Source organism: Bos taurus, chromosome 12 (genome assembly GCF_002263795.3).
Source record: "Bos taurus isolate L1 Dominette 01449 registration number 42190680 breed Hereford chromosome 12, ARS-UCD2.0, whole genome shotgun sequence".
In the NCBI taxonomy this organism is placed as follows: domain Eukaryota; kingdom Metazoa; phylum Chordata; class Mammalia; order Artiodactyla; family Bovidae; genus Bos; species Bos taurus.
The window spans coordinates 80,300,047-80,316,616 of record NC_037339.1 but is presented as its reverse complement, the minus strand read 5'-3'; positions in this window follow the sequence as shown (position 1 = coordinate 80,316,616).

Sequence of the window (16,570 nt, the reverse complement as noted above, 5' to 3'; positions counted from 1 at the left end):
ATTTATAGGAATTAAAAAAATAGAAGCTAATTAGAAAATTCAATATGGCACATAAAATTGGTCAAGTAAAGGAGCAAGAATGGCAGAGACAATCCTGAAAATGAATTAAAAAGACTAAACCAAAAATAAAGAGCATCCTATGTCATTAGAGAATTGCAGATTAAAGCAAAGAGTGAGAGACCACTGCATGACTATTAGAGCAGCCAAAATCTGAAACACTGACAACACCAAATCCTGGCAAGAATGTGGAATAACAGGAAACTTCATACATTGCTGGTGGGAATGCAAGATGGTACAGCAACCTTGGGAGATGGTTTGGCAGCTTGCTAAAAACTAAACTTATTCTTATCATCTAGTGACATCACCTTAAATTATCAGAAAATTTATATCTGTAAGAAAATTGTAGATATATATTTGTAGCAGGTGTTTTCATTATTGCCAAGCTGGGAAGCAACTAAAATGTCCTCTGGTAGGTGAATAGGTAAATGAATTGGTATATCCTGACAATGACATTTCCATCAAGAACTAAAAAGAATTGAACTATCACATCACTGAAAGGCCTGGATAAAGCTTAAATGTATATTACTAAGTGAAAAATGCCAATCTGAAAAGACTACATGTTATATGATTCCAAATACAGAAACTTCTGGAAGACATAGAGCTGTGTGGACATATCAGTGGCTTCCAGGAGGTCTGGGGAGAGAGGGATGAAGCACACAGCTCTTTAGGACAGTGATGTTTTCTGTAAGATACTGCACGGGTGGAGACGTGTCCCTATACATTAGTCAGTACCCATAGAATGCACAGCTCCAGGAGTGAATCCTGTGTAAACCATGGACTTTGAGTGACAACGATGTGTCAATACTTTCACCTTTTGTAACAAATGGACTACTTTGGTGTGGGGTGTTGACAGTGCTGAAGTTTATGGCAGCAAAATTCAGCTGAAAGTACACAGGACCCACATGGCCCCTGGACCCACACTCATAGACTTCAGCTCAAGTTTGCCATGTAGGTAAAACTGCTCTGAAAAATAAAACTTAGTTTTGTTTTTAATAGGGGAGGAAGAGAAGAAATATAAGGGAGAGAGAGAGAGCTTTTTTCAGTACTCCAATACTTTGGCCACCTGATGCAAAGCACCAACTTATTCATTAGAAAAGACTCAGATGCTGGGAAAGATTGAAGGCAGGAGGAGAAGGGGACGACGGAGGATGAGATGGTTAGATGGCATCACTGACCCGATGGACATGAGTTTGAGCAAACTCCAGGAATTGGTGATGGACAGGGAGGCCTGGTGTGTTGCAGTCCACAGGGTCACAAAGAGTCAGACACGACTGAGCGACTGAACTGAACTGAACTGAACTGAGGTCATGATAAAAAGATCAAGTCAATAACATTGTGTATTAGTAGCACAAAAAGCAAAACAAATAGACAAGTGGGTCAAAACAGGAAGCCTAGAAACAAGCATGTCTATTTGTATATATTTAGATTCTTACTTCACATCATAAACAAATTCCAACATATTTTAAGAAAAGATAGTTAAATAATAAGTCTATAACATTTAGAAGAAAAGATCATAGAGTATCTTTATACCTTCAAGTTTGAAGGATTTCTTAAACAAGGCTCAAACATACACATACAAAATTATAAAAACTTAAAACTGCTCATGTTGATTTCAATTTGAAGACCAAGGAAATTGAATGATAAATTGACATATGAAGATTTTAACCTCACTGGGTGACAGATACGATAAATACATATCAAAACTATATTATATAATAATCAGATGATTTCTTTTAAATAATCAGATAATACCAAATAGGATACAGGAGTAGGATTTAGTCCTATCAAATTAGAAAACAACTTGACAGTATTAAGCATCATAAAACATTCTACTTATAGGTGTTTATGTTAGAGAAACCTCCTATCATCAAAGGGAGAGTTTCACATTGCTGTTTATTGCAGTTTCTTCAAATAGCAAAAAATGATGTAGAAATTTCCTAGCTAATTCTAAATAGATCTTTGGGTAAATGTATTTTTTAATAATCTAGAAGATTGCAGAGGATTTAAATTAAAAAATAGTATGTGTCCACATGCATAGGATCTAAAAAAAACAATGTTGAGTGAACAAATCATACTGTAATCAAATTCATGTTTTAATCTATCTTTTATATGAATAGAGATAAAAACTACAATATACACAGTTTATAAACAAAAAAACAGCAACTCAGGTGTTTATTTGGGTACGCTGGCAGAGATGGAAGATAAGAGTTCAGTGGGATCTGCAATGTTTCATTTCTCTAAAAAACGAAAGGGAAACTCAAAACAAACACAGAACAGAGCTAACATCTGGTTAATCTTGGGAGTTGGAGTACACGGCTCTGTTCTGTTATTTCTGTTTCTTTCCATATGTTTAAAGTGGTTTGTAATTAAAATAAAACACGGATGAGTAGGAATTAGTCTGGTAGAAAAAGACTGAAAATGCATTGCAGGCAGAAGGAAGCAAAGGAATTAAGAAACTCTAAAAGAAGAAGATGGTTTCAGAAAGCCATGCGCAATTTGGCATGGCTTTGTCCTGAGATGCCAGTGAGAAATTCGGAGAGGGTAGGGATGGAGAACGTGGATGAGAGCTGGATATTAAAAGGGTCCGGGTGCTCTTCTATTCAATCTGGACTTCATCCTACGAACCAGTGTGGTAGGCAGAATAACAGCTTCCCAAAGCCATTCACCTGCTACTCCTAGAACCTGTGACTATGTGACATCACGTGACAAAGGAGATTTTGCAGATGTGATTAAGTTAAGGGATTCTCTGGTGGAGGAGTTTTCCTGGATTTTCTGGATGGGTCCAATGTAATCACAAGCGTCCTTATAAAAGGAAACAGGAGGGTTCAGGGAAGGAGAGGTCATGATGGATGTAGAGGTGTGACTGATGCAGGGTCATGAACTAAGGGGCTGCCTCTCAAAGCTGGAGCAGGTAAGGAGATGCTTTGGCCCTAAGGTGTCCAGAAAGCAGTCCTGCCAGCCCACATTAGTCTCCTTACCCTGGACTAGTAACATAATACCCTTCTGTTGTATTAAGTCATTAGTCTGCAGCTATCTGTTGCAGCAGAAATATAAAACTAGTTCAGTAGAGATGATAGCTTCCCTGGTAGCTCACTTGGTAAAGAATCTGCCTGGAATGGAGGAGATCTGGGTTTGATCCCTGGGTTGGGAAGATATCCCGGAGAAGGAAACGGCAACCCACTCCAGTGTTCTTGCCTGGGAAATCCTATGGACAGAAGAACCTATTGGGCTACAATTCATGGGTTACAAAACAGCTGGACATGACTTGGCGACTAAACCACAGTAGAAACGATGGAATCTTATTCAACGGAGGGGCAAGTGCAAGGTCCTGCACTGTGTGTGTGTGGACGTGGAGGAGACAGAAGAAGGCAACCATGTCGTGGCTCTGTTACATATCTGTAACGTTTTTATTTATATCTATTTTTGTTGTTGTTCAGTCACTAAGTTGGGTCCAACTCTTTGTGACCCCATGAACTGCAGCACACCAGGCTTCCCTGTTCTTCATTATCTCCTTCACTATTTGCTCAGACTCATGTCCACTGAGTCTTATGTTGTAACAAAGTAATAATATCTATGCTATGAACATGATTAAAGAGAAATCCAATGATGGTATTCTCAAGATTCATCTACTTTGTTGCAGAAGGACAAATATCGCATGATTCCATTGATATGAAGAATCAAAAACAGTCCAGAACATATAACCAGCAGAGTAAAATGGTACTTGCCAGGGGCTGTTGGGAAAGGAAAAGGAAGATTGTCCATGGAATATAAAGTCTCAACGATGCAAGGTGATTAAGTTCTAAAGGTCTGCTGGACAACGCTGTGCCCACGGTAACAAGGTCATACTGTACACTTAAAGTTTTGTTAAAGAGCAGAGAACTCATGGTAAGTGATCTTATCACAAAAATCAATCAAAAAATAAATCAAGAGAAAAACAAGCAAACAAACCACAATTGAAACTTAAACTCCTTGGTTGTGTGTAAAAAGAATTTGTTAAAAAAAAAAAAAAGTACCAGAAAACATGTGATAATTTCTCAGTGTTATTAAGAGAACATCAGAGGACAGGCCATGGCTGTGGAGGACAGATATAAAGACAAACAAAAAGCAGAAAAAGAAAGAAAATTGTACAAACTCATTGGGTATGAGTTTATGTTGATTTATAAAAAGTCTGTAAGTTCTTTCTAGGTTTTTCTAAAATATTAAAATTTATTTAAGTTGTAAGTTAGAATTAATATTATCTGTTTTTTAAAATTCTGGTCAAATGTCAGGGCCACACACTAATTTGTCATCAAACCCCCAAATACCTGTAACATTTTGAAACATGGAGGATATTGGTGGTAGTGTTTTAATCATTATTTCTTTAAAACATCATACAGCCCTGAACATGAATAAAGCATTGTGAATACTACTTTTGCCATAAATTTCTCACATATGATTTAATTATTTAGCTCATATTTAATGAATTTCCAGAGCAAACTCACCAAAATGAATGTGTTTTAAAATATAGAAAAGCAACAGCCAAAAAGCATCATGCAAAATGTGTGGGTATATTTTTCCTGTATCTTTCTTATGAGCCAAATTACAAAATCCAGGGGAAATCCCACCATTTTTCAAAAGACCCATTTTATATTTATATTCAATTTAACAGGAAAGATTTTGGCAAATTAAGAGAATGCATTAATACACAACTCCCTTACTCCCCAGTCTTCCAAGAATCAAAATAAAATAATATCAAATACATCACCAAAGCAAGTGGTATTTAATAGTTCTCATAAATAATAAAACAAACTAAATCACTAGCTTTGAAATCATCCCATGAGTTAGAACATTGACTTGTCTGATTCTTGTCTAATAAGTCACCTAGTGTCTAATGTATTGTATGGGTTTTATAAATTCTTGCTGTTGGAAGAATAAATAAGATATATTATATATATTTTAATATAAATTTATTTATTTTAATTGGAGGCTAATTACTTTACAATATTGTATTGGTTTTGCCATATATCAACATGAATCTGCCACGGGTGTACACGTGTTCCCCATCCTGAACCCCCCTCCCACCTCCCTCTCCGTACCATCCCTCTGGGTCATCCCAGTGCACCAGCCCCAAGCATCCTGTATCCTGCATTGGATCTGGACTGGCGATTCGTTTCTTATATGATATTATACATGTTTCAATGCAATTCTCCAAAATCATCCCATTCTCTCCCTCTCCCACAGAGTCCAAAAGACTACTCTATATATCTGTGTCTCTTTTGCTGTCTCGCATATAGGGTTATTGTTACCATCTTTCTAAATTCCATATATATGCATTAGTATACTGTATTGGTGTTTTTCTTTCTGGCTTAGTTCACTCTGTATAGTAGGCTCCAGATTCATCCACCTCATTAGAACTTATTCAAATATGTTCTTTTTAGGGGCTGAGTAATACTCCATTGTGTATATGTACCACAGCTTTCTTATCCATTCATCTGCTGATGGACATCTAGGTTGCTTCCATGTGCTGGCTATTATTTTGGTGTGAAATCACTAAACTTCAGAATGGTTTATGGTTGTAACAATTATATTGCAATCTACTGATGTAGGTAAACCGAGACACAAGCATTATTATAGAAAACTCTGAATAGATTTGCAAACAATCATTAAAAGATTAGAGATAGAATACATATCATACTTCCAAAACTATATCTTTAACACTTTAAAAATCATCCTCGATGTCAAGCTAGAGAAGAAATTTTGCAAGAAAAATAATGCCAGGATCTATGAGAATATCTTATCCTGAGACAATGTGGTAGAATTTAAAGAACAGACTTTTTTCACCTTTTAGAAAAAATCTGTCTGTGTTCTGGGGCTAAGTGCTCAGTTTCATCAGCATTCTTATAAGCTGGTTCCCTTAGGCTTAATTTCTCTAACTAAAGTACAATCTCTAAAAAGTTTGAATATTCTTTGCATGTATAAATTACAACTTTTCACTGTAAAATATTTTTTTAAGGAAAATTAGATTCAGAGAAATTTGATGAACAGTTTCCCCAGTCATTAAGAGGGCTTCCCTGGTGGTTCAGATGGTAAAGAATTCACCTGCTAATTCAGAGACCAGGGTTCAATCCCTGGGTCAGGAAGATTCCCCTAGAGAAGGGCAAGAGAACCCACTCCGGTATTCTTGCCTGGAGAATTCCATGGACTGAAGAGCCTGGCGGGCTACAGTCCATAGAGTCGAAAAGAGTCGGACATGGCTGAGTGACCAACACACACACGTGAGGGTCCTTATCATTGATTCCAAAGCTCCAAGGATAGACACAACTCAAAAACAGGAATTCATACAAATTTTGAGATTCTTTTCTTGCATTGTTTCATTATTCAATACTCAGTAGCTTAAAACATAGAACAATAAAAACAAGTAAAAAAATAAAAGATTGAAATGTGCCTCCCTGGTGCATGGAGAAACAATGCTTTCACGCTTTTGTTCAGTTTTTCAGAGACATCTTTTTAAAAATCCCAATTGTTAAAAATGCACATATTGTGGAATAATTGTAGATATATAAAAATGTTGCAAAGATAGCACAGAGAATTAAGGCTTAAATACCTTCAGCCCAGGTTCCCTTAAGTTTAACATGTTAAGTAATCAAGACACATTGGTCAAAATTAAGAAATTAACACTGCCATAATGCTATTGCACTGATTGGTATGTACCTTGTGTTTCTGTTGAGTCTTGTCTGACTCTTTGCAGCCCCATGGACTGGAGCCCACCAGGCTCCTTTTTCCATGGGATTTTCCAGGCAAGAATACTCGAATGGGTAGTCAATCCCTTCTCCAGGGCATCTTCCTGACTCAAGGATTGAACCCGTGTCTCCTGCATTGTAGGTGGATTCTTTTATCACTGAGCCACCAGGGAAGCCCTATACCATTAACTAAAGTCTAGATTTTATTCAGAATTCACCAGTTTTTCCACGAATACATTTTGTCTATATTAGGATCCAATCAAGGAGACCACAGCACATTTAGCTCATTATTTTGAAACTATAGAAAATCTTAAACTGTCTTTGACACATTTCTAGAAATGCACAGAATGAGGATGGTTCTCATTTCTGCTGCCCATTCTTCCTCTTCAGTGCTAGCCTTCCAGACTCAATTACATAGTATCAGCCCGTTGTATCCTTGAATTAAAGCTATTTGTAAACTTTAAACATGACAGATGTTTCCTACATCTGCTTAAACTGCCAGCATTTGAAAAATCAAGTGTGCATTTGGCATTAAGACCGCCTCCCTTCAAATATCGTTCAAGTGCTTCGAAATAAACACTGCTCCCTAAACCAGATGATGTACCCCTCTCCTTCCACTGCCCAAAGTCTGCCCTGACCTTCTTCACCTGATCTGTGTTTCACACATTCCTTATTTCTTTATTTCCTTATTTCCTGACCTTCTTCACCTGATCTGTGTTTCACACCTAAATAAGGAAGGTGTGAAAATTAGGGTTAGGGTTAGGGTTAGAAGAAGCAGGAAGTAGTTTCTAGAGATGAAATCTACTGGGGAACATATTTCCTATGTACCATAGCAAAATTAATCAGAGCAATTTCCCCCTCCCTGAGGGCCCTTCTCTCTGCATATCAAACACATCAGCATCGTGCAAAGAAGTAGTGAGATAAACCACCCAGGTCCTCCTAACTCATAAGCTTCGGTTCATCCTGCTCTGATCATATCTGCTGCTACTACCCAAAGATACAACATGTTCTTTTATTTATTTTTTCAGGCAAGGCTTTGTCTGGGCCCCCTGAAGGAACAACAATCTCCTTTGCTTGCTTGCTCTTTGGTGGGGAGGGGGCTGGGGGTGAGCTTGTTCCCTATGTGGGGTGAGGATAGGGGTGTGTCCCGGGGTCTGGCTGGAGCAGTGGCTTTGCCCACCGCTCCAGTGGTGTTGAGTGCAGAAAGCATGTTCAGTACCCTGTTTTTGCTCCCAACAACCTGTTTACGTTGCTTCTTAAAAATGATACCTTGCTATAGTTCCCTTCAAAGCCCTCTTTATGCAGTGAGGAGGCCACATGCCCATCCCAGAAAGCTGAAGTGTCGGGATGTCTCTATCAATGATAACAGCAGTAAAAATAACGTTAGAAATTGCTGACAGTTATATGCTGGTCTCACACTGCAGATGTAACTGCGATGCACTCATTTAGGGAATGCGAAGACAAAAGCTGGCAATAGTTACGCATGTAACACTTGGTCTTTACGTTATTTGACATACCTCGTGAGACATCACTTGTGTTATTACCACAGCGCAGTGGTGCTGCTTTGCCATACTGTTTAGCAGACAGAGCTTGGCATCGTCCTTGCAGGGAACACACCCTTGGATGGTCTCCCCATTGGCCATCTCTCATCTGACACCCAGTGGTGCTCCTCCTCAAAGAAAATGGCTTTGTGCCCTGTCCCTAATTGGGGCATATGCCTCTCTCTTTGGCAAGACTGATGAGAGATCGCAGCTGGCTCCAGGCAACTGAAGTCAAAGTCCGTCCTCCTGGATGATCTAGTAGGAGTTATTCTTTCTGCTTCTTTCTGTTATATCAGCTCCATTTTCTTCTCCATTCATGTGTTTTCTTTTCATCAAGTTTTAAAACTGACTCTGTATCTGTGTCTTTCTCCAACTGTTAGGTCCTCACATGGAATGATGCCACTCCCTTGGACTGAGCTAGCGGGTTTGCCCTCTCAAGCATCAGCATTACAAAGAGCCAAACTTACAATGAGCTGGCATAGTTCTGCCTTCTCCCTGCTACTAAACATAAATCACTGTAAACTGGAGTTGATTATCTGGATTGAGCTCATGTGCTCATTCTAAGCAGAGAAGAAATGGGTCTTTAGCAAGATCTCTTTGAAAAGAATGTCTTTCCTTTTCGAGGAGCAATTTGCAAGGTGGTGATATAGATCTGATAACACACCTGGGAGGGCCGAGGGCGAGGATCCACCTGAAGTCAGCACTTCCACTAGAGCACAACTCCGAGTCATCAGAACATCACAGGATTCCGTAACCTCAGAAGGTCCTATTAATACTCACAGTATCATAGTCACTCAAATTTGGCAGGTTCAATCCTCTAGTATGAGTTATCTATGTTACAAAAATAGTATACTTTAAATACTTCTAAAATGACAGCACATTTAAAATGAAATTTTATAAATAAAAATTAACTCCAAATGGAACCCAAATGTTCAATTGAAAAATTACGTGCATCTGTAAATATAGATGGTGTTTGCATATATACAACCATCGCATTAAAGCCATAATTAATACTGATGACATTACTATTATTTATATGTATATGTTTTCATGTGTAAATGTTCATTTTATACCTGCATACATATAAGTCCATTCATATGCCTTATATAATTTGTCAGTGCTTTGTTTATATAGATGTAATAAAAATTATCTAGTACCTATTTCAAAAGTAATTTAGCCTGCAGGTCTATTTTATTTTAAGAACTGGATAAAGAGAGATTCAATAGCCTAAGCTCTAGCTTTCTTTAAGGTATAGCTCTCAGTTGTATTGCAAACATTTTACCTAAAATAATTCTCTTAAATCAATGTGACAAAGCTATTACAATTGCTCCCCAAAGCTTCATTCCTCTTTTAAAATTTGTTGTTGTTGTTGTTAAATTTGTGCTTTTGGTTAGGAGGATCGTCTTTCTTTATGTGGCTTTTTTTCCTTTTTTTTCCCCCCACTAGATCTGCCTTTCCCTCAGGTGCTGCTTCAAGAACCTTTTCTAAATGCTCATGCAAACAAGAGGAGAAATGTCAGCTTCCACGGTTGGCAAGACAACGAGCCTGGGAGAGTAGGAAGCAGCTTTGCTGCAGGAACTGGGCATCCACAGCAGGGATGCAAAGGGGCGCTGATCCATTTTCAACAGGTGCAAAGAGTTCTGAAAGAGCCCACCTTTCCTAATACTTTCTCTCTGGTATTTCCTAATATTTTATATCCAGCTGCTCCACGTGGATTGTCACTGCACTGTGTTTCTCTAAGGTCAGAGTCAAGTTGAGTTGGAGAGCTCAGTATAGCAGAGACAGGAAGGGACATGTATTAATACACTATTTTGTGCAGCTGCATTATTTATAAAAGTGTGGCTTATCTAGCACTCATCATGATTCCCTCTATCCAGTGCTCATGAAATTTTCTTCAAAAATGTACCCGACTATAGTTTGTAGTAGAGTTTGTAGACTCTTCAGATTGGCTTCTTTCCCTTGGTGAACATGCATTTAAGGTCTTTTCACGACTAGATAGTCCTGAAAAATATTTCTTTTTCTAGATGTACCACTGTTTATTCATCCATTCACCTACTTCAGGGCATCTTATTTGCATCTAAGAAACAAGGTCCCCCTGCAACAAATAGCCAAGTTGTGAATGCAAAGGAAAAACTCTTGAGGAAATGAAAAATGCTACTCCAACAAACACACAAAAAGGCTAGAAAGCAAAATACTCCATTCCTACTGATATGGAGAATATCTGAGTGGCCTGGATAGAAAATCAAACCAATCACAACAATTTCTTAAAATACCTGTGGTGGATTCATTTTGATATTTGGCAAAACTAATACAATTATGTAAAGTTTAAAAATAAAATAAAATTTAAAAAAAAATAATAAAACTTTATCTTTTCAAAAAAAAAAAAAAAAAACAAACCTAATCTGGAGTAAGTTCCTATCTCCTTTCAGTCTATTGAGGTTGAGAAAGGTATGAAAGCTGCCAAAGAAGAGTTTGAACCTAGCAGAGGTGGGTTCATGGGGTTTAAGGAAAGAAGCCATCTTCATCACATAGAAGTCCAAGGTCATTGGAAGGACTGATGCTGAAGCTGAAACTCCAATATGTTGGCCACCTGATGTGAAGAGTTGACTCATTGGAAAAGACCCTGATGCTGGGAAAGATTGAGGGCAGGAGGAGAAGGGGACGACAGAGGATGAGACAGTTGGATGGCATCACCGACACGATGGACATGGGTTTGGGTGGACTCTGGGAGTTGGTGATGGACAGGGAGGCCTTGCGTGCTGCAGTCCATGGGGTCACAAAGAGTCGGACATGACTGAGGGACTGAACTGAACTGAAAAGACCACGTGCTGATGTGGAAACTGCAACAACTTACCCAGATCTTGCTAAAATAATTAATAAAAGTGGCCACATTAAAATGATCAGTGTAGATGAAATAGCCTTATATTTTGAGAAGATACCAGCTAAGAATTTCATAGCTAGAAAGGAGAAGTCAATGCCTGGTTTCAAATGACAGGGTAGCCTTTTTCTTAGGGGCTAATGCAGTTGGGATTTTGAGTTGAAGCCAACACTCCTTTAACATTCAAAAAGAAAAACAAAAATTGAGAGCCCTTAAGAATTATGCTAAATCTACTCTTTCTGTGCTCCATGAATGGAACAACAAAGCCTGGATAACAGTTTCTATTTATCACATGGTTTGGGTTGAATATTTCAAACCTACTATTTAGACTGACTGCTCAGGAAAAAATTCCTTTCACAATATTAGTACTCTTTGGCAATGCATCTGGTCACCCAAGAGTTCTGATTGAGATGTACAATGGACTTAATGTTGATTTCATGCCTGCTAACACAAAATCCATTTTGCAGCCCATCAATCAAGAAGTAACTTTAATTTTCAACTCTCAATATTTAAGAAGTACATTTCATAAGGCTATACCTGCCATAGATTGAAATTCCTCTGACAGAACTGGGCAAAATTAATTGAAAGCCTTCTGGACAGATTTCAGCAATCTAGATGCGGTTTGCAATGTTTGTGATTCACGCCTATGTGCTGAGTCACTTCAGTTTTGTTCGACTCTTTGGGACCCCATGGACTATAGTCTGCCACTCTACTCTGCCCACAGTATTCTCCAGGCAAGAATACTGGAGTGGGTATGGGTTGCATGCCCTCCTCCAAGGGATCTTCATGACCCAGGGATTGAACCCAAGTCTCCTGTGTCTCCTGCATTGGACAGGTGGGTTCTTTACCCACTGAGCCATCTGGGAATGGAAAGAAGCAAAAATATTAAGAAGAGTTTAGAAGTTGATTTCAGCCTTCATGGATGACTTTGAAGTGTTCTAAGACTTCAATGAAGTAAGTAACAGCAGATGTGGAAACAGCAAGAGAACTAGAATTAGAAGTGGAGCCTGAAGACAATGTAACCTCATGAGCAAATTTTCACAGAAGAGAAGCAGGAAATAGTTTCTAGAGATGAAATCTACTGGGGAAGATTCTGGGAAGATTTTTGAAATGATAACAAAAGATTTAGAACATTATATAAATTAGGTGGATACAATAAAGGCAAGTTTTGAGAAGGCTGACTCCAATTTTAAGAGAGATTCTATTGTGGGTAAATGCTATCAAACTGCATGGCATGCTGCAGAGAAATTGTACATGAAAGAAAGAGTCAGTTTGTATGGCAAACTTCACTGTTGTCTTACTTAGAGAAATTACCTTAGTCATCCAGTCTTCAACAACTATCACCCTGATCAGTCAGCAGCCACCAACACTGAGACAAGACCTAACCCCAGCAAAAAGATTACAACTCACTAAAGGCTAAGATGATGTCAGTAATTGGTAGCAAAAAAAAAAAAAGTATCTTTGAATTAAGGTTGTGTGTTTAGTTGCTCAGACATGTCCGACTCTCTGTGACACTTTGAACAGTAGCCCACCAAGCTCCTCTGCACTTTCCTCCTCCAGGGATGTTCCTGACCCAGAGATCGAACTCCTTTATCTTGTATTGCAGGCAGTTTCTCTACCCGGAGAGATATCAGGGAATCCCTTAAATTAAGGTCCAGTTCAGTTGCTCTGTAAAGTCCAACTCCTTGAGACCCCATGGACTGCAGCATGCCAGGCTTCCCTGTCCATTAACAACTCCTCAAACTTACTCAAACTAATGTCCATCAAGTCGGTGAAGCCATCCAACCATCTCATCCTCTGCCATACCCTTCTCCTCCTGCCTTCAATCTTTCCCAGCATCAGGGTCTTTTCCAATGAGTCAGTTCTTCTCATCAGGTGGCCAAAGTATTGGAGTTCCAGCTTCAACATCAGTCCTTCCAGTGAATATTCAGGACTGACTTCCTTTAGGGTTCACTGGTTGGATCTCCTTGCAGTCCAAGAGACTCTCAAGAGTCTTCCCAAACACCACCTTGAAAAGCATCAATTCTTCAGCACTCAGCTTTCCTTATAGTCCAACTCTTACATCCATACATGACTACTGGGAAACCATAGCTTTGACCAGAGGGAACTTTGTTGGCAAAGTAATGTCTCAGCTTTTTATTATGTTGTCTAGGTTGGTCATAGCTTTTAACCCAAGGACCGAGCATCTTTCATGGCTGCAGTCACCATCTGCAGTGATTTTGGAGCTCAGCAAAAATAAAGTCTGTCCCTGTTTCCATTATTTCCCCATCTGTTTGCCATGAAGTAATGGGACCGGATGCCAGGATCCTGAATGTTGAGTTTTAAGCCAGCTTTTTCATTCTCCTCTTTCACTTTCATCAAGGGGCTCTTTAGTTCTTCTTCACTCCTGCCATAAGAGTGGTGTCATCTGCATATCTGAGGTTATTGATAATTCTCCTGGAAATCTGGATTCCAGAAGATTCCAGTGCTTCATCCAGCCCAGGATTTTGCATGATATACTCTGCATATAAGGTAAATAAGCAGGGTGACAATATACAGCCTTGACGTACTCCTTTCCCAATTTGGAACCAGTCTGTTGTTCCATGTCCAGTTCTAACTGTTCTTTCTTGATCTGTATGCAGATTTATCAGGAGGCAGGTAAGGTGGTCTGATATTCCCATCTCTAGAAGAATTTTCCACAGTTGGTTGTGATCCACACAGTCAAAAGTTTTGCCATAGTCAATAAAGCAGAAGTCAATGATTTTTGGAACTCTCTTGCTTTTTTGGCAATTTGATCTCTGGTTCCTCTGGCTTTTTTAAGTCCAGCTTCAACATCTGCATGTTCATGGTTCATGTATTGCTGAAGCCTGTCTTGTGGAATTTTGAGCATTATTTTATTGGTGGGTGAGATGAGTGTAATCTTGAAGTAGTTTGAGCATTCTTTGGTATTGCCTTTCTTTGGGATTGGAATGAAAACTGAACTTTTCCAGTCCTGTGGCCACTGCTGAGTTTTCCAAATTTGCTGGCATATTGAGTACAGCACTTTCACAGCATCATCTTTTAGGATTTGAAATAGCTCCACTGGAATTCCATCACCTCCACTAGCTTTGTTCATAGTGATGCTTCCTAAGGCCAACTTGACTTCACATTCCAGGATGTCTGGCTCTAGGTGAGTGTGAGTGATCACACCATCATGATTATCTGGGTCGTGAAGATCTTTTTTGTGCAGTTCTTCTGTGTATTCTTGCCACCTCTTCTTAATATCTTCTGCTTCTGTTAGGTCCATACCATTTCTCTCCTTTGTTGTGCCCATCTTTGCATGAAATGTTCCCTTAGTATCTCTAATTTTCTTGAAGAGATCTCTAGTCTTTCCCATTCATTGTTTTCCTCTACTTTGCGTTGATCACTAAGGAAGGCTGTCTTATCTTCCCTTACTATTCTTTGGAACTCAGCATTCAAATGGGTATATCTTTCTTTTTCTCATGGGTCTTTAGCTTCTCTTCTTTTCTCAGCTATTTGTAAGGCCTTCTCAGATAACCATTTTGCCTTTTTGCATTTATTTTTCTTGGGGAAGGTCTTGGTCACTGCTTCCCATACAATGTCACTAACCTTTGTCCATAGTTATTCAGGCTCTCTGTCTATCAGATCTAGCCCCTTAAATCTATTTCTCACTTTCACTGTATAATCATAAGGGATTTGATTTAGGTCATACCTGAATGGTCTAGTGGTTTTCCCTACTTTCTTCAATTTAAGTCTGAATTTGGCAATAAGGAGTTCATGATCTGAGCCACAGTCAGCTCCCAGTCTTTTTTTTGCTGACTGTATAGAGCTTCTCCATCTTTGTCTATAAGAATATAATCAATCTGATTTTGGTGTTGACCATCTGGTGATGTCCATGTGTAGACTCTTCTCTTGTGTTGTTGGAAGAGGGTGTTTGCTATGACCAGTGCGTTCTCTTTTCAAAACTCTGTTAGCTTTTGCCCTACTTCATTTTGTACTTCAAGGCCAAATTTGCCTATTACTCCAGGTATCTCTTGACTTCCTTCTTTTGCATTCCAGTCGCCTATAATGAAAAGGACGTCTTTTTGGGGTGTTCATTCTAGAAAGTCTTGTAGGTCTTCAAGGAACCATTCAGCTTCAGCTTCTTCAGCATTACTGGTTGGGGCATAGATTTGGATTACTGTGATATTGAATGGTTTGCCTTGAAAATGAACAGAGATCATTCTGTCATTTTTGAGATTGCATCCAAGTACTGCATTTCAGACTCTTGTTGACCATGATGGCCACTCCATTTCTTCTAAGGGATTCCTGCCCACAGTGGTAGATATAATGGTCATCTGAGTTAAATTCACCCATTCCAATCCATTTTAGTTAACTGATTCCTAAAATGTTTTTTTTTTTTTTTTTTTTTTTTGCCATATTCTGTTTGACCACATCCAATTTAACCTGATTCATGGACCTAACATTCCAGGTTCCTCTGCAATATTGCTCTTTACAGCATCAGATTTTACTTCCATCACCAGTCATATCCACAACTGTGTGTTGTTTTCACTTTGGCTCTGTCTCTTCATTCTTTCTGGAATTATTTCTCCACTGATCTCCAGTAGCATATTGGGCACCTACCAACCTGGGGAGTTCATCTTTCAGTGTCCTATCTTTTTGCCTTTTCATACTGTTCATGGGGTTCTCAAGGCAAGAATATTGAAGTGGTTGGCCATTCTCTTCTCCAGTGGAGCACATTTTGTCAGAACTCTCCACCATGACCTGTCCATCTTCGGTGGCCCTACATGCATGGCTCATAGTTTCATTGAGTTAGAAAAGGCTGTGGTCCATGTGATCAGTTTGATTAGTTTTCTGTGATTGTGGTTTTCATTCTATCTGCCCTCTGATGGAGAAGGGTAAGAGGCTTATGGAAGCTTCCTGTTGGAAGAAACTGACTGATGGAAAACTGGGCCTTATTCTGATGGGCGGGGCCCATGCTCAATGAATCTTTAATTCAATATTCTGTTGATGGGCGGGGTTGTGCTCCCTACTGTTGTTTGACCTGATGCCAAACTATGGTGGAGGTAAGTTTTAGAAAAGGCAGAGGAACCAGAGATCAAATTGCCAACATCTGTTGGATCATCGAAAAAGTAAGAGTTCCAGAAAAACATTTATTTCGGCTTTACTGACTATGCGAAAACCTTTGACTGTGTGAATCACAATAAACTGTGGAAAATTCTGAAAGAGATGGGAATACCAGACCACCTGACCTGCCTCTTGAGACATCTGTATGCAGGTCAGGAAGCAACAGTTAGAACTGGACATGGAACAACAGACTGGTTCCATATAGGAAAAGGAGTAAGTCAAGTCTGTATATTGTCAACCTGCTTATTTAATTTCTATGAAGAGTA